This window comes from Cebus imitator, unplaced genomic scaffold (assembly GCF_001604975.1).
Source record: "Cebus imitator isolate Cc_AM_T3 unplaced genomic scaffold, Cebus_imitator-1.0 Scaffold244, whole genome shotgun sequence".
Classification (NCBI taxonomy): Eukaryota; Metazoa; Chordata; class Mammalia; order Primates; family Cebidae; genus Cebus; species Cebus imitator.
In genome coordinates this window covers 3,078,801-3,106,198 of record NW_016107559.1, presented here as the reverse complement: position 1 = coordinate 3,106,198, position 27,398 = coordinate 3,078,801, and positions in this window count along the sequence as shown.

Genomic DNA, 27,398 nt, shown 5'->3' with positions numbered 1-27,398 from the left:
CCCGGCATCCCCCTGCTGATCCAGGAAACTAGGAGAATCCAGGATTTCCTAAGGAATGGTTAGGGATGATTGCTGCTCAACTTCCACACCAGACCCACACTTGGAATAACAAAAGCAGACCAAGGTATATCAGGGGAACCCTCAAACAGCAGAGCCAGCACAGTGACTGAGACCTGTGTCTGCATCTATTATAATATTTAGGCCTTCATCCTGCACCCTTGCCACATCTGTGCCTTCTCGTTGCTTACTTGAAAAAAAACTGCAAAATGAAGAAAAAGAAAAATCCATTCTGTTCTCCTCTGTAGCCAGCATTGGAAAGCATCTTCCTTTTATATTGGCAATGGCTTCTCCCCAGCTTTGGCTACAGAATAGAGGAAAATCCCAAGGGACAGAAAAGGTTGTGGGAACATGAAGGGAGAAAAAGTGAGTAAGAAACATGTCCAGTTAACATGTATGTATGGTCAGTGTAGTATTTTTGATGCAGGATTTTTCTCAGCCCTTCAGCAGACTTGATGCAGGGGTGCCCCTTCTACTAGGCCCACTGTGCTCAGCCCCTTACAGGAGGGAGCATGTAAGCAAGAAAATGCAAAATCCCGCCAGCTGTTCTGGGTGCCAACATAGAAGCAAGCTCTGTCTGGGGCCTGCAGTCAGAGGGCATGCCGTTTTGAGGGGAATGAGGCAGCACCCAGGTCAGGGCACCCTGAAACCAAGAGAGGGTGTTACAGTGTAACACCTTTAGTTCTGCCATCTACAGTCTGATGGACAGCAGTATGTTAGCAGCTCAATTGGCCCCTTGCCTCATAACGTGGGGTGGCTGCCCTCTGCCAGCAAGGGCAAAGGGCCAGTGTGGCAGTCTTTTCCGGGTGCCCACATTTGGTGGGTCTGGAGCTCTTGTCCAACATCCAAGAAGCATGAGGTCACACAGATGACTGAAGGATGGTGAAGGAAGAGAATTTTGTTGAATAATGAAAATGGCTGTTAGTGGAGAGGGAAAATGGACAGGAGATGGGAAGGGCAGGTTGTCCTCCCCAAAGTTAGGTTGTCTCTTCCCTGAAGTCAGACTACCTCCTCCTCTACTGACTGAGTCTGAGGCCTTTATAGGCACAGGATGGGGAGTGCATGCTGATTGGTTCGTGACTATGCAGAAAAGGTTAAAGTGAAGACACCACTCAAAGGTGGGATGACAGTGTAGAAAACTAATTAGGAAAGGATAGGTATATGTAAAATAGGGGAAGAGTGGAGATCAATCAGAGGAAACGCTAAACAGGAAGACAAGTTCTCAATCTGAACCAAGGATTTAACTTGTATCTCGGTTTTCAGGAGTTAAATTGTCTTCAGCTTGGAGGTGGAGTTTCACTGCATACCTGCCCCTATCTGCCCAGGCCATTTGACTGCCTCCTGTCACTGTCACTTTATTTAGAAGAGTGTGTAATTATTATTGTTTGAAAGAGTTGTATACCCAAGTGTAACATGCATACACAAAGAAAGTGAACAATTTTAAAGTGGAGAGCTCAATTATTTTCACAAAATGAACACCAGTAAAAAAGATCAGGAACCAGAACAGTAGCAGCACCCCAAAAGCTCCTCTCAAATTCCCTTTCAGTCACTACTTACTATTCTGGCTCCCACAGCATGGATTCATATTTCCTAGTTTTAAATATTTGAAATCATACAATGTATATTTATCTATATCTCGCTTCTTTTGCTCAACTTTATGTTCATGAGATATACCTATATTGTTGCATGTAGTGTAGCTTATTCATTCCCTTTCTGTATTCCACTATGTGAATATTTCAAATACATTGGTTCATTGCAATGTTGATATTGGTTTCCAGTTTGGGGCCCTTATAAACAGTGCTGCTATGAATGTCCTTGAACATATTTTTTGGTGGTTACCTGTACTCATTTCATTTGAGTGTATGTTGAAGAGTTGAAATACCAGGTCAAAGTTATGTGTATGTTCAACTTCAGTAGATAGCACTCATGAGTTTTTCAAAGTGGTTATACATTTCCACAAGCCATTTATGAGAATTTCAGTTGTACCACATCGCTGACAACACTTGGCATTTTTCATTTTTTTCTGCATTTTTTTTATTTTCTTTTTAGCCCTCCTCATGAGCATATAGTCAGCCCACTGAGTTTTAACAAGTAGAATTCCATGTATGCAGAACAAGCCATCTGCAGACTTCACAAACCCCATCAGTCCTTACAGTCTGACACAAGGCCACCTCACACATATATTTAGTTTGAAACTCTGACATGTACTCTCGTACTGAATTCTGTGAACAAATGTGAACCTGAAAGAGCCAGTCCTTCAATATGGATCCCCAGTGGTAAATGGCCAAATTTAAATAGGGTCAAGCAGCCATCTCCTGATGAGGGGTCACATATGTACTCTGAGTTTCCTGAAACCTGCACCTTTTCATCTTTGGGACTTTCAGAATTCACCTGAATCAGCCATTCAGAGCACACCTGCCGTGGCCAATCATAGCTCAGCTGCACTGACCAATTAGAACTCAGCTTTACCAATGAAGCAGAACTCAGCAAGTTTCAATCCTTCACTTTGATGAACAGACCTGATTGTGAATCTGGGTGGGAACTTTTGCTATACAACCAGAGCCTTCCCTTTGTTTTCAGGAGTGCACCTTCCTTTTACATGAGCAACTGCATCTCCCCAGTTTGCAAACTGTTTCTGGGAATAAAGTATCTTTCCTCCAAATTCCTTTTTAGAAACCTTTTGTTCTTAATTCTAAAACCAATCATGTTATTATTTACATTTTACTGAATCTGAAACTGAAACTCTCTTGCTGTGTGACACTGGGTCAATTAAAGTGAGAAAGCGAGCCAAGTGCCATCAAAGTCTGGACTTGAGCTCCTACAAACCTAATAATTAGCTGGGGGCAAGGCAGGTTGGTAGTAAAGAGACACATTTTACTGGGAAGACTGGGTTCTCAGTCCTGCATGCATCCTTCTCTAACTAGCTACACCAACTTAAGCAAATTAATACGCTCTTGAATCTCAGTTTACTTGCCTGTTAAACAGGGATGACAATGAGATATTGTAAAGTTTGGTGGATTCAGTGAGACCACATAAATGAAAACAGCTGGCACAATGTCTGAAAAACAGTAACTATCAGTTAAGAGACTTTGATGGAAGACAGTAACTTGAGTACAGTTATCTTAAAGGCCCCTTTGGATCCCTACCAAAATAAGCAAAGGGATATAAAAATACCAATTCTGCACTGGCATTGACAGCTCAAGAAAGTTGTTGGTCACAGTCCTCAAACTTTGAGGACCTTCTCATAGAAAGAACAGAGCTGGACTGGAGGGAGGGAAGTTATCAGACATAGGAAATCCTGGCAGTTGTCTTGACTGAGGGAAGGAGAATTGCAGGCACAGGCAGGCAGAGCTACAGAGAGGAAACACTGCACTGATAATTCCAACCACAGCTGCAGACTGGCAGCATTTCAAAAGCAGTTTGCAGAGGTCCTACAAAGAATGGTCAGACTTTTCCATGATGCATAGGCAACAGCAGAAGGCAGGAGGCAGGAAGGGCACATGTGCCCTTGTAGTGACCAAAACAGAGAAAGCTGGAGATAAGACACTGAGTTCTCAGCATGGCAGGAGCATCCAACAGAGATGAAGGTAGGATAGAATCCCTCCCTCTTCAGGGTACCACAGCAGAGAACCGGCAGGATTGTTAACCTAGCTTAGGATCTGAAAGGAGGCATCTAGCAGCCAAACAAAGGAAAAAACAGATCAGAGAAAATCAGGAATGATCCACTCATTCTGTTTATGAGAAAACATCAGTCTTGTATAAAATGTATCCTCTTTTGAGTTCACCGAACAGAGATAGAACCAAAATGGAAACAGTGAAAAGATGCTGCAAAATAAAAGGAGGAAAACTTCCCTCAAGGTTCAGAAGTGCTTATTTTTAGAAAAGCTTTACTGAAGCAAACAGAAAAAAAAAATTAAGAAGTATCTGCTTGGAATTTAAAATGCTGACTAATACAGCTTTCACCAACATGCTCATAAAGACAATAAAAAAGGAAACACACAACCAAACACCCTCAAAAGATAAAAATGAGAAATAATGTTTCAAAATATGAAATTTATTGGCCTATAAGGCACATGAGATGGACTGAGAAAAGAAAATCCAAACTTAAGTACTGCTTTTTGCAACAAGGAGACCTAAAAATAAATAGAATCATACTTTGTGTCTTCTCTATAGTTTTAGAATGAGATGTTCAGGATCTCAGGAAAACAAGAAAAGGAGGGGGGTTCTTTCTGCTCTATATTATATTTAGAATCAGGCAACATTGTATTCCTTTGTTCATCTATCTTCCCATCCTGACCTTCTCTGTTTCTTCAGGGAAGATAGGAGAGGATTGGAAACAGGTCAGGAATGGAAAGGTCAGTAGGAATGATAGGAACACTGCATGCTTGGAAATGCAATTCCTGTAAAGCTCTAAAGGCTGGAATGGGAAAGAGAAGAGCACAACAGTAAACAGGAGAACTGCAGTCTGAGTGCAAGGCTGATAAATAAGGAACTCAGTGTGGTACTTAGGAGGCTGGACTCAGGAACCAGGCTGCCTGTGCCAGATCCTGAATCTGCTCCTAACTGGGTGACCTGGAAGATCTTTCTCTGGTTTTCCATCAATAAAATTGGGATAGTAATAGTACTTACCTACCTTGCATAGTTATTGTGAGAATTAAAGGAAGTCATATATGTCAAGTGCTTAGGCAGGACCCAGCACGTAAGTGTTATATAAATGTTATTATTGTTATTACCATATCTGTTTTTCTTTACAAGGAGAAAGGTGGTTGGGCAAAGGAAAAGATATTACACTGCAAGAGCAGAGTAAATTATATCTAAACTTCCTAATTTATACGTCAATACAATTTCAAATTGAAGTTTAGGACTCAGAAATGCATTGTCATTTATTTTATTTTACAAGTAAGCATACTTTTAAAAGTGACAACAAATTGTTTAGAACTTAACAAAAGCATGGAAAATTTATCTCAAAGAATTGTACTTTAAATTGGATAAATGTATTCTGATTACATTGCCTGCATTTTTCTCATTGTACAGAAGGACCAGTGAACACTTCCTCTCAAATGAACCTTAAGGTCTAGAGTTTGTAATCTTGCAGTAAGTGGAAAAACTGCTAATAAATGAGAAGTAGACTGGGTATTATGCTCATCAACTTGCCTACCAGATATAGATATGAAGAAGAGCTATACTAACCACATAGAGGCAGAAAGGGAACCAAGGACAAGCCATTCTTCCTAGGTCAGCATGGCCCATCCATGTCAAGGACTCCTAATAGCAAACAAAAGGAAACATGTATCTAAGGGAAGACAGGGACACATATGCAAGTGAGCTGATTACAGTATGAAGGTACAGTAGGAAGAGAAAGAATATTAACATAGAAAATACTGCTGCATAAACATACTGGGAGGAGTAACAGAATAAACATAATTCTGAAAATAAACCCTCCAACGTGGCCAAAATGTTTGTTAATACAGTGAGAGGAGCGCAGTCTACCAATTAGACACATATATAGGGATACATAAATATAGTCAATCCTCATTATTCACAGATTGTATATTTGCAAATTTCTCTACTCACTAAAATTTATTTGTAAATTTATAATTCATACCCAACAGTGTTTTCACACTCATTCAAAGATGAATGGCAAAAAATTTGAGTCGCTGGACTTGCAGATTCTCAATTGCGACCAGGCAAAGCAATGCTCTGCCTTCTTGTTTCAGCTCTCATAATGTAAATGTGTCCTTTTGGGAGTACATTTCATGGCACATTCTTCATTTTGCTTTTGTTTTTTTTCTTGGTGATTTCCCTGGTTAAAATGGCCCCTAATCATTATGCTGAAGTGCTGTCTAGTGTTGCTAATTGCAAGAAGGTTGTGGTGTGCCTTCTAGAGAAACATAGGTGTTATATGAGCTTTGTCCAGGCATGATACAGTGCTTATTGGCTTTGAGTTAAACATTAATGAATTATATATGAATATAACATATCTTTTGGATTATGTCCATATATAATCATATATGTAAATATTATATATTATATATACAACATATACATGATAATTCAAGAGCATGTACCTTATTTATCCTGTGGCATGGCATGTCAAAGGCACACTTGCACATCCAAGGGACAGTGCTGTATATCCCCAGCGGCACATACCCTGGCAGAATAAAGGACATGGTGACAGTTAATTTTATGAGTCAGTTTGGCTAAAGAATGCCTAGCAGCTGGTAAAACATTATGTCTGAGCGTGTCTGTGAGGGTGCTTACCAGAAGTAGCATTTGAATTGAAAGACTGGGTAAGACCATCTACCCTCCCCACTGTGCATGGGCATCATCCAATCTACTGATGAACAGAATAGAACAGAAAAGCTGAGGAAAGGCAAATTCTGCCTCTTTTTGAGCTGTAGCATCCATCTTCTCTTGCCCCAGGACATCAGAGCTCCTGGTTCCCAGGCCTTTGGACTCTGGGACTTATACTAGCACCCAACCCCTTTTTCTCAGTCTTGCAGCATCAGACTGGAACTTAAACAATTGACTTCGCTGGTTCTCAGGACTCTGGACTCAGATTGAATCACACTACTGGCTTTACTAGATCCTCAGCTTGCAGATGTCATATTGTGGGACATCTTGGCCTCCATAATCTCATGAGACAATTATAATAAATCTCTTGATATTTATATGTCTTCTACTGCTTCTGTTTCTCAAAACTCTAATACATATGTGCTTTAAAATTTCTGAATTATTAAAGAAAATAATCAAATAAAAGATACCATATTATGCATAATATAGAAAGATAAACTATTTTAAAAAATAAATCAAAATAATCGAAGTAAGGTCAAACAAATTCTAATTATAACTGTAAATGGAAAATTTGGTTATAATTATATTTCAAGAGCAAAAACTCTTCGACATGGGCAAAAGAACTAATTCCAATTATAAGCATTGGATATTCATAAAGAAAAGTGTTCTTGATTGACTAAAATTTAAAGGATAGGCAGTCAAACATCAGAAAATACAGGTTAAAAAATTGCTGGAATAGAATGTTGTACTAGAAATCAAAGCAAAACTTATTAAAAAGATGGAAAACATTTTAACAAAATACATAAATGAATATAAAGATATAATGGCTACAAAACTTGAGAATTTGGCAATAAAAAGACAAAATAGAAAGCAAGAATTGTTTAAAATTAAAGAATAAATGTAAATTTTTAAGTGAGATATAGAATATCTAATGTATGGGATTAAAGTTCTTCTTATAGCCACATATTGAGATATAAGTCGGCAAGTAGAAAATGCAATCCTTCTCACATATTTATGAAACATTTATAAATGTTAATTATAAGCTCCCATGAAGAACTTAATATACTGTAGGATTTTACAAGCCAATTCTATCTTAAGAATGCAATAAAACTGAGAATCAATAATAAGGAAATATTAACAACCCAGTCCCTTGGAGTAGTAACAATGTTATTGTAAATAATTTTTAATATAAAAGAAAAAATTTTTAACTTTATTTTTAAATAGCCAAAATAAAACCAGTACATATATTAGTTCACAGGATCCAACCAAAAGTTGTGCCAAGAAGAAGAATTCACATTGGAATATTATTCAGACATAAAAAGAATTTAATCTTGCCATTTGCAGCAACATGAATTGATCATTGTGTTAAGTGAAATAAGCCAGGCAAAGAAAGACAAAAATTGGATGTACAATCTCCTATATTGGAGCCAAAAAAGTTCATCTGAAGGAAGTAGGAATTAGAATGGTGCTTACCAGAGGCTAGGAAGTATGGGGGAGAGAGGGATAGAGAGAGGCTGGTTAATGGTTGCAAAAATACAGTTAGAGAGACGTAGTAAGTTCCAGTGCTCAATAGTACAGTATGGGGACTATAGGTATCAGTAATGTATTGTATATTTCAAAATAGCCAGAAGAGAAGATCTGGAATGTCCTCAACACAAAGAAGTGATAAATGTTTGAGGTGATAAATATCCCAGTTACTCTGATCAGTGCATATTGTATGAATGTATCAAAACATCACATGTGCCCCATAAATATGTAAAATTATTATGTATTAATTAAAAAAGGCTGTTGAAGCTTTTGTCATTGCACAAGAAATAATGGAAATATATAAGCTAATTATTTAGTTCTAGAAGATAGAAATAGGAAACCAGGATCCTGACAAAATATGAAGACGAAATAGATACAGACAAATATAAAACAATTATATAAATATAAAAATACAAATATAAAAAATTAAAAACAATATATTGATAAATGCATCTGAAAGCTATTTCTTGAACAAATAATAAAATATAGGATACATAAGAATAGTAAATTAGAAACAGGTAGGGATTATAAACCAAAATATCAAAGACATCTATGCAATAAAATGGCAAATATGCCAGGCTAATAAATTTCAAATTGTTAACAAAATAGATTATTATAAGGAATATATATGCACATTCTTAAAATTGACAATATTAGAATCATCTAATAAACTTGGAGAGAAATGAAATCAGTCCAAGGCCTGGATGGTTGTATTTCGAATTTATTTTTAAATTTTTAAAGAAATATGGGGCCTTAAAAAAAAAAAAAACCTTAGTAGGTTTTCCAGCTTATTATGTAAGATGAACATTATCCTGGCATCGAATATAGAAAATAATAAAATTCAACAAAGCAATTCAGGTTGAGCATCCTTAATCCAAAAATTCAGAATCTAAAATGCTCCAAAATTCAAACTTTTTCAGCACTGACATGATACCACAATTGGAAAATTCTACACCTGACCTCATATAATAGATTTCAGTCTAAAGGCAGTCAAAACTTTCTTTCATGCACATTATTTAAAATATTACATAAAATTACTTTCAGGCTATGTGTATAAGGTATATATGAAACAGAAAAGAATTATGTGTTTAAACTTGGGTCCTGTCCTCAAGATACTTTATTATGTACAGGCAAATATTCCAAAATCCAAAAAAATCTGAAATTTGAAAAACTCTGGTCCCATGCATTTTGGATAAGGGATAACCAACCTTTCCATCAGAAAATATACATTAAACACCCCAAAGAAAACACAGGTAAATAAACTTTTATACTGCAGGACTTCTGTTTTTGATTATTTTGTTGTAACTTGTGGCAGACCACCTGTCCCACCAAGAACAATTGGAAATGATTGAATATTTTTAAAAGTCTGTTTAAAAGCATCAGTGAGTTTGTTAATTAATCTAGGCTTGAAAGGCCAATATCCTGAGCAGGAGAGAATCATTGAGAAGTAACTTGGCATTCTTTGTGTTTCTTTTCTCCTTGCAATGTTTGTCAATTCTTGGCATCAGAGACCCCTCCAAACTCCCCCCACCAAACAAAAAACAGATAACAAATCAAATGAGGACACCAGAAAAACACTTTTGGAAATTTTGTAGGACTAGAAATACAAAAATTGTAGATTGAGGCTTCCAGGTCAGCCAGAACTTTATCAGCAAATATCTTAGTGGTGCAGAAAAGTGAGCTTTATATTTTGCTTTTTTTTTATATATATATATATACATCAAGACATCTGCCAATTATTTAAGCTATGCAAAGGCAGAACAAAATAAGCTAAGCAGAAAATTTCTAAAAAGTCAGAGCAAAACTTGACAGTGCTAAAGAAACAAACATTTTGAATTCAAGACATTTAAAGAAAGAGAGGTTCCAGTATGTATCCTCAAATCTCCATTGGTTCCCCTGGAAAACTATATCCTAGAAATCAGGATAAACCAGAGACCAACTAAACTTTACAGAAATTGCAACCCAGGAGGGAGATCCAAGATGGCCGAATAGGAACAGCTCTGGATTGCAGTTCCCAGTGAAAATGTAGAGGGTGAGTGATTACTGCATTTCCAAATGAATTTTTACTGCCCACAGACCAGGAGATTCCCAGGTGGAAAAGTGCCATGAGACCCCAGAACAGCTATTTCAGCAGGAGCAGCAGATTTCCGCACAAAAACTCACACAAATCTGGGTGCCTTTTCAACAGGCAACTGGAATGCCTGGGAGAGAGTCGCCCATGGAACTGAAGAAACAGGGACTGAAACAGGGAGCCAGGCCAGGAGATTCTCTGGCAGAAAAGCGCCACAAGCCCCCAGCGCAGCTGTTTCAGCTGGCACAGTGGGTCTCCACACAAAAACTCACACAAATCTGGGTGCCTTTTCAACTGGCGACTGGAATGCCTGGGAGAAAGGATCACCTGTGCAACTGAAAAAAAAAAAGGAGACTGAAACAGGGAGCCAGGTGATCTGGCTCAGCCCGTCCCACCCCCACAAAGACCAGCAATCTGAAACGCTCTGGACTGAGAGTTTCACACCAAGCCAGCTAGACCCAGGAAGGTCCAGGTCTGTGGGAGAAGGAAGTCGGCCATTACCTAGGCAGTCCACCACTACGGAAGCAGTCTGCCATTACAGAGACGGTCCACCATTATCAACATTACCAAGGCAGTTCTAACTATATTCCTATAAACAAAACTGCAAGGAAGTTCACACAGGAGCTGGGCAGAGTCTACGGCAGCTCACCAACACCTCTGCTGGTAGACTGTGACTAGGTTACCTCCTCGCTAGGCAGGGCATCTCTGACAAAAGGCAGCATGATGACAGAAACTTATAAATAAAGCCCCACTTTCCCGGGACAGAGCACCTGGGAAAAAAGGCGGTTATGAGCTCTGCTGCAGCAGACTTAAATGTACCTGCCCAGTAGCTCTGAACGGAACAACAGAGCTAACAGCCCAGCATTTGAGCTCCTATAAAGCACAGACTGTCTCCTCAAGCAGCTCCCCGACCCCCAAATATCCAAAGAGTCACCTCATAAAGGAGAGCTCAGGCTGACATCTGGTGGGTATCCTTCTGGGACAAAGATAGTAGAAGAAGAAACTGGCAGCAACCCTTACTGCTCTGCAGCCACTGCAGGTGATCCCCAGGCAAGCAGGGCCTGGAGTGGACGTCCAGCAGTCCTAGAGCTGAGGGGCCTGACTGTTAGAATGAAAACTAAGAAACAGAAAGAAATAACTTCATCATCAACAAACAGGACGTCCACCCAGAGACCCCATCTGAAAGTCACCAACTAAAAGATCACAAAGATAAATCCACAAAGATGGGAAGAAAGCAGCATAAAAATGATGAAAACACCCAAAACTAGAACACCTCTCCTCCTCCAAGGGATCACAACTCCTCACCAGCAAGGGAACAAGACTAGATGGACAATGAGTCTGATGAATTGACAGAAACAGGCTTCAGAAGGTAGGTAATAAGAAACTTCTCTGAGCTAAAAGAACATGTTTTAACCCAATGCAAAGACTAAGAACATTGAAAAAATGTTTGACAAAATGTTAATGAGAATAAACAGCTTAGAGAGGAATACAAATGAATTGACGGAGCTGAAAAACACAACACGAGTACTTCGCGAAGCATACACAAGTTTCAATAGCGAAATTTACCATGCAGAAGAGAGGATATCAGAGATTGAAGATCAACTCAATGAAATAAAACAAGAAGGCAAGATTAGAGGAAAAAGAATAAAAAGAAAACAACAAAGCCTCCAAGAAATATGGGATTATGTGAAAAGACCTAATCTACTTTTGATAGGTGTACCTGAATGTGATGGAGAGAATGAATCCAAGCTAGAAAACACTCTTCAGGATATTATGCAGAAAAACGTCCCCAATCTACTAAGGCAGGCCAGTATTCAAGTCCAAGAAACACAGAGAACACCACAAAGATATTCCTCAAGAAGAGCAACCCAGAGCAGCCTCAAGACACATAATTGTCAGATTCACCAGGGTTGAAATGAAGGAAAAAATGCTAAGAGTAGCCAGAGAGAAAGCTTCGGGTACCCACAAAGGGAAGCCCATCAGATTCACAGTGGATCTCTCAGCAGAAACCCTACAAGCCAGAAGAGAGTGGGGGCCAATATTCAACATGCTAAAAGAACAGAACTTTCAACCTAGATTTTCATATCCAGCCAAACTAAGTTTCATAAGCAAACGAGAAATAAAATCCTTTATGAACAAGCAATTACTCAGAGATTTCATCACCAACAGGCCTGCTATACAAGAGCTCCTGAAAGCAGCACTAAATATAAAAAGGGACAACCAGTTCCATCCACTCCAAAAACATACCAAATGGTAAAGAGTATCGACAAAATGAAGAAACTGCATCAACTAACAGGCAAAACAACCAGCTAGCATCAAAACGGCAGGATCAAATTCACACATAACAATATTAACCTTAAATGTAAATGGGTAAAATGTGCCAATCAAAAGACACAGACTGGCAAATTGGATAAAAATGTCAAAACCTATCTGTGTGCTGTAACCAGGAAACCCATCTCATATGCAAGGATACACATAGGCTCAAAATAAAGGGATGGAGGAAGATTTACCAAGCAAATGGAGAGCAAAGAAAGGAAGGAGTTGCAATCCTAGTCTCTAATAAAATAGACTTTAAACCAACAAATATCAAAAGAGACAAAGAAGGATATTACATAACAGTAAAAGGATCAATGCAACAAGAAGACCTAATGGTCCTAAATAGACATGCACCCAATACAGGAGCACCCAGATACCTAAAGCAAGTTCTTAATGACTTACAAAGAGACTTAGACTCCCACACAATAATAGTGGGAGACTTTAACACTCCACTGTCAATATTAGACAGATCAACGAAACAGAAAATTAACAAGGACATCCAAGACTTGAACTCATACATGGACCAAGCAAACCTAATAGACATTTACAGAATTCTCCACCCCAAATACATAGAATATACATTCTTCTCAGCACTACATCACACCTACTTTAAAATTGACCACATAATCAGAAGTAAATCACTCCTTAGCAAATGCAAAAGAACAAAAATTGCAACAAACACTCTCTCAGACCCCAGTGCAATCAAGTTAGAATTCAGAACTCAGAAACTAAGTCAGAACCACAACTTCATGGAAACTGAACAAATGGCCCTTGAATGTTGACTGGATAAACAATGAAATGAAGGCAGATATAAAGATGTTATTCAAAAACAACAAGAACAAAGACATAACACCAGAATCTCTGGGACACATTTAAAGCAGTGTCTAGAGGAAAATATATAGCAATAAATGCCCACATGAGAAGCAAGAAAAGATCAAAAATCAACACCCTATCATCAAAATTGAAAGAGCTAGAGGAGTAAGATTAAAAAAACTCAAAAGCTAGCAGAAGGGAAGAAATAACTAAGATCAGAGCAGAACTGAAGGAGATAGAGACATAAAAAAAAAACCCTTCAAAAAATCAATAAATCCATGAGCTGGTTTTTTGAAAAGATCAACAAAATAGACTACTAGTCAGATTAATATAAAAGAAAAGAGGATAATCAAATAGATGCAATAAAAAATGATGAAGGGGATATCACTACACTTTCCACAGAAATACAAACCACCGTCAGAGATTATGACAAATAATTCTATGCACATAAACTAGTAAACCTGGAAGAAATGAATAAATTCCTGGATACTTGCATCCTCTGAAACCTAAAATAGGAAAAAGTCAAAACCCTGAATAGACCAATAACAAGGGCAGAAGTTGACGCAGCAATTAACAGCCTACCCACCAAGAAAAGCCCAGTTCCAGATGGGTTCACAGCCGAATTCTACCAGACATATAAAGAGGAGTTGGTACCACTCCTTCTGAAACTATTCCAAACAATCCAAAAAGAGGGAATCCTTCCCAAATCATTTTATGAGACCAACATCATCCTGATACCAAAACCTGGTAGAGGCTCAACAAGAAAAGAAAACTTCAGGCCAATATCCATAATGAACATGGATGTAAAAATCTTGAATAAAATACTGGCAAGCCAATTGCAACAGCACATCAAAAAGCTTATCTATCATGATCAAGTAGGCTTCGCCCTGGGGATGCAAGGCTGGTTCAACATACATAAGTCCATAAACGTAATTCATCACATAAACAGAACCAAAGACAAAAATCACATGATTATATCAATAGATGCAGAGAAGGCCTTTGGCAAAATTCAACAGCTTTTATGTTAAAAACTCTCAATAAACTAGGTGTTGACAGAATGTACCTCAAAATAATAAAAGCTATTTATGAAAAACCCACAGCCAATATCATACTGAATGGTCAAAAACGAAGCATTCCCTTTGAAATCTGGCACTAGACAAGGATGCACTCGCTCAGCACTCCTATTCAGTATAGCATTGGAAGTTCTAGCCAGAGCAATCAGGCAAGAAAAAGAAATAAAGGGTACTCAATTAGGAAAGGAGGAAGTCAAATTGTCTCTATTTGCTGACCACATGACTTTATTTAGAAGACCCCATCATCTCAGCCCAAAATCTCCTGAAACGATAAGGTTCAGAAAAGTCTCAGGATACAAAATCAATGTGAAAAACCACAAGCATTCCTACACACCAATAACAGACTTAAAAAGAGGCAAATCAAGAATGAACTGGCATTCACAATTGCTACAAAGAGAACAAAATAGCTAGGAATACAACTAACAAAGGATATAAAGGACCTCTTCAAGGAGAACTACAAAGCACTGCTCAACAAAATAAGAGAGGACACAAACAGATGGAGAAACATTCCATGCTCATGATTGGGAAGAATCAATATCCTGAAAATGGCCATACTGCCCAAAGTAATGTATAGAGTCAACTCTATCCCCATCTAGCTACCAATGACCTTCTTCACAGATCTGGAAAAAACCACCTTAACCTTCATACGGAACCAAAAGAGAACCCAGATAACCAAGTCAATTCTAAGCAAAAAGAACAAAGCTAGAGGCAACACCCTACCTTACTTAAAACTATACTACAAGGCTACAGTAATAAAAACAACATGGTACTGGTACCAAAACAGAGATATAGACCAATGGAACAGAACAGAGGCCTCGGAGGCAACACCACACATCTACAACCATCTGATCTTTGACAGACCTGACAAAAACAAGCAATGGAAAAGGACACCCTGTTTAATAAATGGTGTTGGGAAAACTGGCTAGTCATGTGCAGAAAGCAGAAACTGGACCCCTTTCTAACACCTTGCACTAAAATTAATTCCAGATGGATTAAAGACTTAGACATAAGACCTAACACCATAAAAACCCTAGAAGAAAACCTAGGCAAAACTATTTAGGACGTAGGCATAGACAAGGACTTCATGGCTAAAACACCAAAAGCATTGGCAACAAAAACCAAAATAGACAAATGGGATCTAATTAAACTCCAGAGCTTCTGCACAGCAAAAGAAACAATCATAAGAGTGAATCAGCAACCAACAGAATGGGAAAACATTTTTGCAGTCTACCCATCTGACTAAGGTCTACTATCCAGAGTCTACAAAGAACTAAACCAGATTTACAAGAAAACAAACAAACCTATACAAAAGTGGGCAAAGGATGTGAACAGACACTTTTCAAAAGAAGACATATATGAGGTCAACAAACATGAAAAAATGCTCATCATTACTGATCATTAGACAAAGGCAAATCAAAACTACATTGAGATACCATCTCACACCAGTTAGAATGGCGATCATTAAAAAATCTGGAGACAGATGCTGTTGAGGATGTGGAGAAATAGGAACACTTTTACACTGTTGGTGGGAGTATAAATTAGTTCAACCACTGTGGAAGACAGTGTGGCAATTTCTCAAGGAGTTAGAAATAGAAATTCAATTTAACCCAGGAATCCTATTACTGGGGATATATCCAAAGGATTATAAATTATTCTATTATAAGGACACATGCACACGAATGTTCATTGCAGCACTGTTTACAATAGCAAAGACTTGGAACCAACCCAAATGCCCATTGATGATAGACTGGACAGGGAAAAATGTAGCACATATACACCATGAAATACTATGCAGCCATAAATATCGATGAGTTCATGTCCTTTGTAGGGACATGGATGAACCTGGAAACCATCATTCTCAGCAAACTGACACAAGAACAGAAAATCAAACGCCACATGTTCTCGCTCATAGGCGGGTGTTGAACAATGAGAACACATGGACACAGGGAGGGGAGCATCACACACTGAGGTCTGTTGGGAGGAACTATGGGAGGGACAGTCGGGTGGTGGGGAGTGGGGAGGGATAACATGGGGGAGAAATGCCAGATACAAGTGACGGGGGAATGGGGGCAGCAAACCACATTGCCATGTATTTCCCTATGCAACAATCCTGCACGTTCTTCACATGTACCCCAAAACCTAAAATGCAATAAAATATATTTAAAAAATTGCAACCCAGTTTTAGATAAATGTAATCCTTGATGGATTTACAGTAATATGTCCCATAGGGATTGTCTCAATCATGGTGAACTTTCTCTGCTCAATATAAACTCCTTTAGAACTTCTACTTCTTTTTAAGTGAAATAACTGGAATTCAATTTTTTACATGTCAGCTATATCAAGGAACAGGACCAAAAAAAGTAGACAAGAGATATATCCACTATCAATTCACTGCACTTACCAGACATGAAACTCTAATTAATAGCACAAAAAAATTGATGACAAGATGAAGAATTTCACCAGAAACACTGAATCTAAAAAAATTAATTCAGTAGTAATTCTAGAACTAAAAATAATGTGGTAATGAAAACTACGAACTTGATTTAAAAGTTGACTAGGCCAGTCACGGTGGATCATCCCTGTAATCCCAGCACTTTGGGAGAGTGAGGTGGGCAGATCACCTGAGGTCAGGAGTTCCAGACAAGTCTGACAAACATGGAAAAACTCCATCTCTACTGCGTATACAAAATTAACTGGCATGGTGGCACATGCCTGTAATCCCAGCTACTCTGGAGGCTGAGGCAGAAGAATCACTTCGACCCAAAAGGCAGAAGTTGTGGTAAGCCAAGATCATGCCATTGCACTCCAGCCTGGGTGACAACAGCCAAACTCTGTTTCAAACTAAATAAATAAAATTTAAATTTAAATTTTAAAAAGTTGAGTGGACAAAATCAAAAGGATTAAGTTAGAAAATGAATGATTAGAAAATTTTCAGGTTGGGTGCAGTGGCTCACGCCTGTAATCCCAGCACTTTGGGAGGCTGAGGCAGGTGGATCANAGAGTAGGGAGCCTAAAAATCTGCACATAAATTCCATGCAACTCTTTGGATGATCTCGAACTGCAAAAACATCAAGTGGACCCCATGGAAAACAATACATTTAAAAACATAAAAACTGTCTAGAGAGTTTAACTAGTTTGAAGTTTAAGTTCAGGTAAGTTAATTGCCTACTAGAATAACTAGATAACAGAATCCAAGAATCTCTGTAACATATCATTCACAATATCTAGCACACAATCTAAATTACTAGACAAGTAAAGAAACAGAAAAATGTGATTCGATTTAGAAAAAAAGTAACCAATAGAAACGAATCCTAAGATTAGGATTCGTTTCAAATTTTAAATTTAAATTTTAAATATTAAAATTAACAGATATTAAAATTAACAGACAAGAACTTTAAACTGGCTATTAGAAATATGCTTAGGACTTAAAGGAAAATGTAGTCATAATTATTGTGAATCTCAGCAGAGAAATGGAAACTATAAAAACAGTGCAAGTTTTAGAATTGAAAAGTATCTTCAAATGAAAAATTCACTAAGAGATTAATAATAAACTGGAGATAAAAGCAAAAAGTTCAGTAAAGTTCAAGATAGATCAATAGAAATAATCTAATCCACAGAACAGACAAAGAACACATGAAAAAAGTTCTGTTGTTTTTTTTTTTTTTTTAACTACTAGAGTTTAAGCAACATATGGAACAATATCAAACAGTGCAATATCTATGTAAAGTTATAGAAGAAGAGAGAGTGTACAAATAAAATAAGAGCAGATTTATTTTAATAGTCTTCTCTTATTTTATTATCTGTATGTACTCTCTCTCTTCTTCTAATAAAATAAGAGATTTTTTTTCAAACTGAAGGGAAGTAATACCAGATAGAAACATAGACTTTCATAGAGGAACAAAAAGCACTAAAATGGTAAACGTGAGTAAAAGCATTTAAAAAATCTTTTTTTCTTATTTATTAAAAAATTCTCACTTCTTAAAGCAAATAACATTGTATTATTAAACTATTAAGTTTATAAGATACATAGACATAAAATATATGAAAAGGATGATGCAAAGATAGGAGAAGGTAAATGTTGGAAGGCTCTTACATTTTACCTAAAATTGAACAATATATACATATTTCTAAATTAACTAATAAATTAAGAATAAATATTGTAATCACCAGAGAAACCTTTAAAAAAAGTTACAAAGACATGTAACCAAAGAGCCAATAGACGTATGAAATGGGAATATTAAAATATATCTGATTAACCACTCTCCTCCCTCCAAAAATGACAGGAATACTAGAAATAGGGGATAGGGGTTGAATAAGAGACACAGATTAGACAAAAAAACAACTAGCAAAATGGCAGTCCTATGTTCAACTGTATCAATAAATACATGAAATGTAAAAAGATACAAACACTCCAATAAAAGGGCACATATGATCAGACAGAAAAAAAGGAAAGACTGTACTATGTGTTGTCTGCAAGAGATACAAGTTAAGTATGAAGACACAGATAAGCTGGAAGTAGAAGGGTGGGAAAAGGCATACTATGCAACCTGCAAGCATAAGAAAATTGGAGCAGCTGTATTAATATAAGACATTGCGGTCTTCTAGTAAAGGACTATTACCTGACATGAAGACTTTTCATAAAGATAAACAAAGTCCTCAGGAAGACATAATCATAAATGAGTATGCACTTAATAATGGAGCTGTAAATGCATGAAGCAAAAACATACAGAACTAAAGAAAGAAATAGAAAAATCTGCAGTCAGAGTTGGGGATTTTTAACACTCACTTTCCGGTAACTGCAGAGCAGATAAACTAAAAGAAAATTAATAAGGGTATAGAAGATCTGAACAACCCTATCAACCACTTAACCTCATTGATATTTATAGAATACTACATCTAACAATTCCAGAATACACATTTTTCTCAAATGTACATGGAACACCAAGAGAGACCTTATGCTGTGCCATAAGATAAATCTCAGTATATTTCATAGCACTTAAATCTTACAAAGTATGTTTTCTGATCACATGTAACTAAATTAGAAATCAGTAACAATAAGATACTTAGAAAAAGTCCAATATTCCATATAATGAAATTCTATACAAATTCCGTATAAGAAATAACATGAATCCAACAAGATATTACAATGGAAATTAGAAAAATTCAAATTGAGTGATAAGAAAATACATCATATTTATGGCATACAGCTAAATCAGTTCTTAAAGGGAAATTTATAGCTACAAATGCTTATATTTTAAAAATCAATGATATGGCTGGGCGCAATGGCTCATGCCTGTAATCCCAGCACTTTGGGAGGCCAAGGTGGGCGGATCACTAGGGCAGGAGATCAAGATCATCCTGGCTAACACAATGAAACCCCACCTCTCCTAAAAATACAAAAAATTAGCTGGTCATATGGTGTGTGCCTGTAGTCCCAGCTACTCAGGAGACAGGCAGGAGAATCGCCTGAACCCAGGAGGCAGAGGTTGCAGTGAGCCAAGATCTTGAAAATGCACTCCAGCCTGGGCAACAGAGTGAGACTCCATCTCAAAAAAAAAAAAAAAAAAAAAAAAAAAAATCGAGAGAATTGTAAAGGGCAAAAGAAATGGAAAACACATAAAATAGCCTAAGGGATTAATGAAACCTGAAAAAAATATTCAATATCTTTTAAAATTAATTATCAGCAGGAGAGTATAAAAAGAATCAAATAGAAGCAATATTTGAAAAGATAATGTCAATACAGTTTTCAAAACAGACTTAAAAAATTAAGAATAGCAAGATTTAAATAAAACACACACACACTTAAGCCTATCAGCATAAAACTAAAAACAAATGCAAAATAAATTTTTAAAATTTTTAAGGGAAAAGAACAACATTAACTTCAAATAAGCAAACATAAGATTTATGACTAAATTTCCACCAAAACAATGGGAGCCATAAGGGCAATTGAGTAACTTTCTGTAAGAGGTTAAGGAAAATTAACTGCCTCCCAGAATTCTATGACTAGGAAAAAGTCCTTCATAAGTAAATAAATGGAATACAGGTTGAATGATTTTATTATGATATTCCAGGATAGACATTTTTAATATTCTATAAGGGACAACACATACAATTACATAAAAATGGTCAGAAATTGCAAAAAGCTTTTATAAACTAGGCATTGATGGATCATGTCTCAAAATGATAAAAGCTATTTATGACAAACCCACAGCCAATATCATACTGAATGGGCAAAATTGGAAGCATTCCCTTTGAAAACTGGCACAAGGATGCCCTCTCTCACCACTCCTATTCAACATAGCATTGGAAGTTCTGGCTAGGGCCATCAGGCAAGAGAATGAAATAAAAGGTATTCAAATAAGAAAAGAGGACATCATATTGTCCCTGTTTGCAGATGACATGATTGCATATTTAGAAAACCCCATCGTCTCAGCCCAAAATCTTCTTAAGCTGATAAGCAACTTCAGCAAAGTCTCAGGATACAAAATCAGTGTGCAAAAATCTCAAGCATTTCTGTATACCAATAATAGAGAGCCAAACCATGAGTGAACTCCCATTCATAATTGCTACAAAGAGAATAAAATACCTAGGAACACAACTAACAAAGGATGTGAAGGACCTCTTCAAGGAAAACTACAAACCACTGCAGAAGGAAATAAGAGAGGACACAAACAGATGGAAAAACATCCCATGCTTATGGTTAGGAAGAATCAATATCATAAAAATGGCCGTACTGACCGAAGTAATTTATACATTCAATGCTCTCTCAAAAATCAGTATCATAAAAATGGCCACACTGACCAAGAGCATTGAATATACATTCAATAAAAACCCTAAAACCTAAAACCATAAAAACACTAGAGAAAACCTATGCAATACCATTGAGGACATAGGCATGGGCAAGGACTTCATGACTAAAACACCAAAAGCAATGGCAACAAAAGCCAAAGTACACAAATGGGATCTAATTAAACTTCAGAGCTCCTGCACAGCAAAAGAGTGAACCAGCATCAATAGAGTTAACCACATCAATAGAGTTAACCACATCAATAGAGTGAACCAGCAACCAATGGAATGAGAAAAAATTTTTGCAATCTAGCCATCTGACAAAGGGCTAATATCCAGAATCTATGGAAAACTTAAACAAATTTACAATATAAAAACAATGCCATCAAAAAGTGGGCAAAGGATATGAACAGACAATTTTCAAAGAAGACAGTTACACAGCCAACAAACATATGAAAAAAAGCTCATCATTACTGGTCATTAGAGAAATGCAAATCAAAACCACATTGAGATATCACCTCAAACTAGTTAGAATGGCGATCATTAAAAAATCTGGAGACAACAGATGCTGGAGAGGATGTGGAAAAATAGGAACACTTTTAAACTGTTGGTGGGAGTGTAAATTAATTCATCCATTGTGGAAGACAGTGTGGCAATTCCTCAAGGACCTAGAAATAGAAATGACGCTTGACCCAGCAATCCCATTACTGGGTATACACCCAAAGGATTATAAATAATTCTATTATAAAGACACATGCACATGTATGTTTATTGCGGCACTATTCACAATAGCAAAGACTTGGAACCAACCCAAATGCCCATCAATGATAGACTGGATAAAGAAAATGTGGTACATATATACCATAGAATACCATGCAGCCATAAAAAAGGATGAGTTCATGACGTTTGCAGGGACATGGATGAAACTGGAAACCATCATTCTCAGCAAACTGATACAAGAACAGAAAACCAAACACCACATGCTGTCACTCATAAGTGGGTGTTTAACAATGAGAACACATGGATACAGGGAGGGGAGCATCACACACCAGGGCCTCGCGTGTGGGGGGCTCAGGGATGAATAGCAGGGGGTGGGGGGATTGCGGAGGGATAGCATTCGGAGAAATACCTAATGTAGATGATGGGGCAATGGATGCAGCAAACCACCACCATGACACGTGTATACCTATGTAACAAACCTGCACAATCTGCACATATACCCCAGAACTTAAAGTATATTTAAACAAAAAAAATTTTTAAGAAATGCTAATTTGAAAAAAAAAAAAGAATGTCAGCAATTGGAAAAAGCTCTTAAGAAGAAAAGTGGCCAACAAACATGTGAAAAGTATTCAAAATAATTTGTCATCAGGGAAATGCAAATTAAAATTACAATGTTGGTATGCAAGCAGAAGAGTGACTATATTGTTTTTAAAAGATGGTAGAACCAAGTATTAACAAGAATGTGAAACTGAAACATCTGTACACTACAAATAGAAAAATAAAATAACTTGGAAAACTGTTAGTATCTCCTAAAGCTGGATTATGTACATGTCCTGTGACACAGCAATGTCATTTCTTGGTATACACTCGAGAGCAATGTGCTCACATGTGCAAAAATGATGTACAATGTTTATAACAGCTTTATTCATAATTGATAGTCACAAAATAGGAATATGTTAATCAAGATTAGAATGAATAGGTAAAACATGGCATAGTCACATAGTAAACTGTAATACAGCAGTGAAATAAAAGAAGTTACTGCTATACTCAAACATTTAAATGAATCTTAAATATTGAGCAAATGAAGCTAGACACCAAAACTATATACTGTATGAATAAATTTAAATGAAGTTAAAAACAATCAAAACCATAGTGATAGATATCAGAATGATGGTTGCCTTTCTAGTGAATATTAACTGGGAAGGTGAAAGAGGGAGTTTTCTGAGGTGCAGGTAATACCCAATATCTTGATCAAACTGGTGATTACATAAATGTATGTTTTGCAAAACAAAATACAGTTATAAATTAGAGTTGTGTAGGCACTGTACATGTGTACACTTCAATAGAAATATTAAGGGCAAGTGAAAACAAAGTAAAGACATTTCTAGGCTAACTAAATATAGGAGAATTCATTGCCAGCAGTCTTGTACTGAAAGAAATATTTAAGGGGTTTCTTCAGATAGAAGAAAAACTTGTCCTAGATAGAAATACAAGAAAACAATGAGGTGTGAAGAGCAACAGCGTCTTGTGGGTTCTAAAACATACAAAAGAAACATAAAGGAGTTGGTCAAATGGAATTAAATTCTTAGAAGATTCTTACACTTCCTGGTAAATTTTAAAAGACAAAACAAACCCCTCATTTATATTATATTAGTCTATAATAATTGATGGACGAATGTTGTATAATTAAAGATAATAAACAATAGTAATAAGAAGTTAATAGAGTGGAAAAATTTTCAGAAGAATAGAAAAATGGGAAAATACTTTCATGTTTACAAATCCAGAATAATCTTATATAAAACTGATAAGAACATTACAAAAAAAGTAAAATCACAGATTTCTCTTACAAGCATGCATGCAAAAACTGCTAAATTTTTATCAAAATAAAAAAAATATTAGCAAATATATGTTTAAAAAAAAAAAAAAAAGCACACCATGATCAAATTGGGTATGTTTCAAGAATGGAAGGACAGTGTAAAAATCACCAATCCATGCAATTCACCACAATGACAGAAGCCACATCACTTTCTTCATGTAATAGAGACAAAACATTTGCTAAAATTTAAAACCTCCTCATCAGTTAAAAAAAAATCAATAAACCTTAATTTTAGCAAAATCCAGCAAGCTTCCTTGGGGAAATGGGCAGAATTAATCTAAAACTGCTTCAGAAATGCAAATAGCTTGGAATAATCTTTAAGAAGAAAACCTTTAGAGGACTCACCCTACTAGATAGCAAGGCTTCTTTAAAAAGTTAAGATATATTGATATGAAGGTTAAAAAAGAGATGAAATAAAGAGTCTAGAAACAACACCACACTGAGCAATCTCAAGATTTATGACTAAAACGTCACAGCAAATTAAAAGAATGATCTCAAGAAGTGGTGCTAGATCAATTTTATGTTTATGTATTTTAAAAAATTGAATTCTGCTCTACAACATACATAGAAATCAAATCTAGAGAAGCTTCCTGTGTCTTTTTTGTTTATACTGGGAGATAGTCCCACCTCTTCCACTAACCTATAGGCACTGCTGGGTTGTCAAGAAAACCATCCCGTTGCTACGTAGGCTTCCTGTGTTTTTTGTTAAACCATGTAGCCCAGTCCCACCCCTCTAATGGTGGATTGTGCCCTTCCTCCACTGGGCTGATCATTCAGGGTTCAGCTCAGGCTGTAGCACTGGCTGCGCAACCCACTAAAGTCAAAGCTTCAGCCCTCTGGGGTTTGTGGGGGAGGTTAGGGACCCACCCAGCCACACCCAGCAGTCTCCCCCTTACAGCGTCCTCTGTCTCCTCCTGTCATGGAGTAGGAGCCCCACCAGCTACTCCTGCTTACAGCTCCCTCTCCGGGCATGGGGAGAGGGTGATAGCTCAGTATCCAGGCTCTCCCGGCTGCCTTTTGGGCTTATGCATCTGTTTAGGTCTGTGCGCCAATCCAGGACACCATTCTGGATTGTTATTCAACTCGACACTTGTAATTCCTGGCACTTGACTGGCAAAGATCCCCTGTTCTGTGTACTGCTGAGGCTTTGGGGGAAGCACTGTATCTGGACTGGAGTGCCAGAGGTGGAGCCTCCAACTCGCAGGTCAGATGCACTTTCTGGGTGAAGCAGCACCCCTCCCCACCTCGATCTGCCCTGCATGGTCTTTGCTCACCTTCGGACCAGACCCGTTGAAATGCACCTGGCACCTCGGTTGGAACTAGGACATCTCTGGATTTCTGCATCTCTATCGCGGGGTGTTGTGCGCTAGAGTTGTGTCTATTTGGCCATCTTGGAAAGAAATGAACAAAGCCTCCAAGAAATATGGGATTATGTGAAAAGACCTAATCTACACTTGATCAGTGTAGCTGAATATGATGGGGAGAATGAATCCAAGCTGGAAAACATGCTCCAGGATATTACCCAGGAGAACTTCCCAAGCCTAGCAAGGCAGTCCAAATTTCAAATTCAAGAAATACAGAGAACTCCACAAAGATATTCCTCAAGAAGAACAACCCCAAGGCACATAATCGTCAGATTCACCAGGGTTGAAATGACAGAAAAAATGCTAAGGGCAGCCAGAGAGAAAGGTCAGGTCACCCACAGAGGGAAGCCAATCCGACTCACAGCAGATCTCTCGGCAGAAACCCTACAAGCCAGAAGAGAGTGGGGGCCAATATTCAACATCCTTAAAGAAAAGAACTTTCAACCCAGGATCTCCTATCCAGCCAAACTAAGCTTCGTAAGAGAAGGAGAAATAAAATCCTTTACAGACAAGCAATTACTAAGAGATTTTGTCACCACCAGACCTGCCCTACAAGAGCTCCTGAAAGAAACACTAAGCACAGATAGGAACAAGTACCAGTCACTGCAAAAGAAACCAGTTGGCAAAGATCAAAAATGCAATGAAGACAATGAGTCAACTAACGGGAAAGAAAACCAGCCAGTGACAAAATGGCAGGATCAAATTCAAATATAACAATATTAACATTGAATGTAAACAGCCTAAATGCCCCAATCAAAAGACACAGGCTGGCAAGCTGGATAAAAAGTCAAAACCCATTTGTGTCCTGTATTCAGGAAACCCATCTCACATACAAAGACACACATAGACTCAAAATAAAGGGATGGAAGAAGATTTACCAAGCAAATGGAGAACAAAAAAAAGCAGGGATTGCAATCCTAGTTTCTGATAAAATGGATTTCAAACCAGCAAAAATCAAAAGAGACAAAGAAGTACATTACATAATGGTAAAAGGATCAATCCAACAAGAAGAGCTAACTATCCTAAATATATACGCCCCCAACACAGGAGCACCCAGATACATAAAGCAAGTTCTTAACAACCTAAAACGAGATTTAGACTCCCACACAATAATAGTGGGAGACTTCAACACTCCACTGTCAATATTAGACACATGAATGAGACAGAAAATTAACAAAGATATCCAGAATTTGAATGCCAAGCTGGACCAAGCGGCTAATAGACATAGACAGAATGCTCCACCCCAAATTCACAGAATATACATTTTTCTCAGCACCACAATGCACTTACTCTAAAATTGACCACATCATTGGAAGCAAATCACTCCTTATCAAATGCAAAAGAACAGAAATAATAACAAACAGTCTATCACACCACAGCACAATCAGACTAAAACTCAGGATTAAGAAACACACTCAAACCTGCACAACCACTTGGAAACTGAACAACTTGCTTCTGAGTGTCAACTGGATAAACAATGAAATGAAGGCAGAAATACAGATGTTCTTCAAAACCAATCAGAATGAAGACAAAACTTAACAGAATTTCTGAGACACCTTTACAGCAGTGAAGAGAGGGAAATTTATATCAATAAATGCCCATATGAGAAACAAGGAAAGATCTAAAATTGACACCCTATCATCAAAATTGAAAAAGCTAGAGGAGGAAGATCAAAAAACTCAAAAGCAAGCAGAAGACAAGAAATAACTAAGATCAGAGCAGAACTGAAGGAAATAGAGACACAAAAAACCCTTCAAAAAAATCAATAAATCCAGGAGCTGGTTTTTTGAAAAGATTAACAAAATAGACAGCTAGCAGATTAATAAAAAAGAAAAGGGAGAAGAATCAAATAGATGCAATAAAAAAATGATAAAGGGGATACCACCACTGATCCCACAGAAATACAAACTACCATCAGAGATTACTAGAAACAGCTCTATCCACATAAACCAGTAAACCAGGAAGAAATGGATAAATTCCTAGACACTTGTACTCTACCAAGACTAAACCAGGAGGAAGTTGAAACCCTGAATAGACCAATAACAAGGGCTGAAGTAGAGGGAGCAACTAATAGCCTACCAACCAAAAAAAGTTCAGGTCCAGACAGGTTCACAGCTGAATTCTACCAGACGTACAAAGAGGAGCTGGTTCCATTCCTTCTGAAACTGTATCAAACAATACAAAAGGAAGGAATCCTCCCCAGCTCATTTTATGAGACCAACATCATCCTGATACCAAAAACAGGTAGAGACTCAACTAAAAAAGAAAACTTCAGGCCAATATCCATGATGAACATCGATGCAAAAATCTTCAATAAAATACTGGCAAACAGATTGCAACAGCAAATCAAGAAGCTTATCCATCATGATCAAGTAGGCTTCATCCTGGGGATGCAAGGCTGGTTCAGCATATACAAATCCATAAATGTAACCCATCACATAAATGGAACCAAAGACAAAAACCACATAATTATCTCAATAGATGTAGAGAAGGCCTTCGAC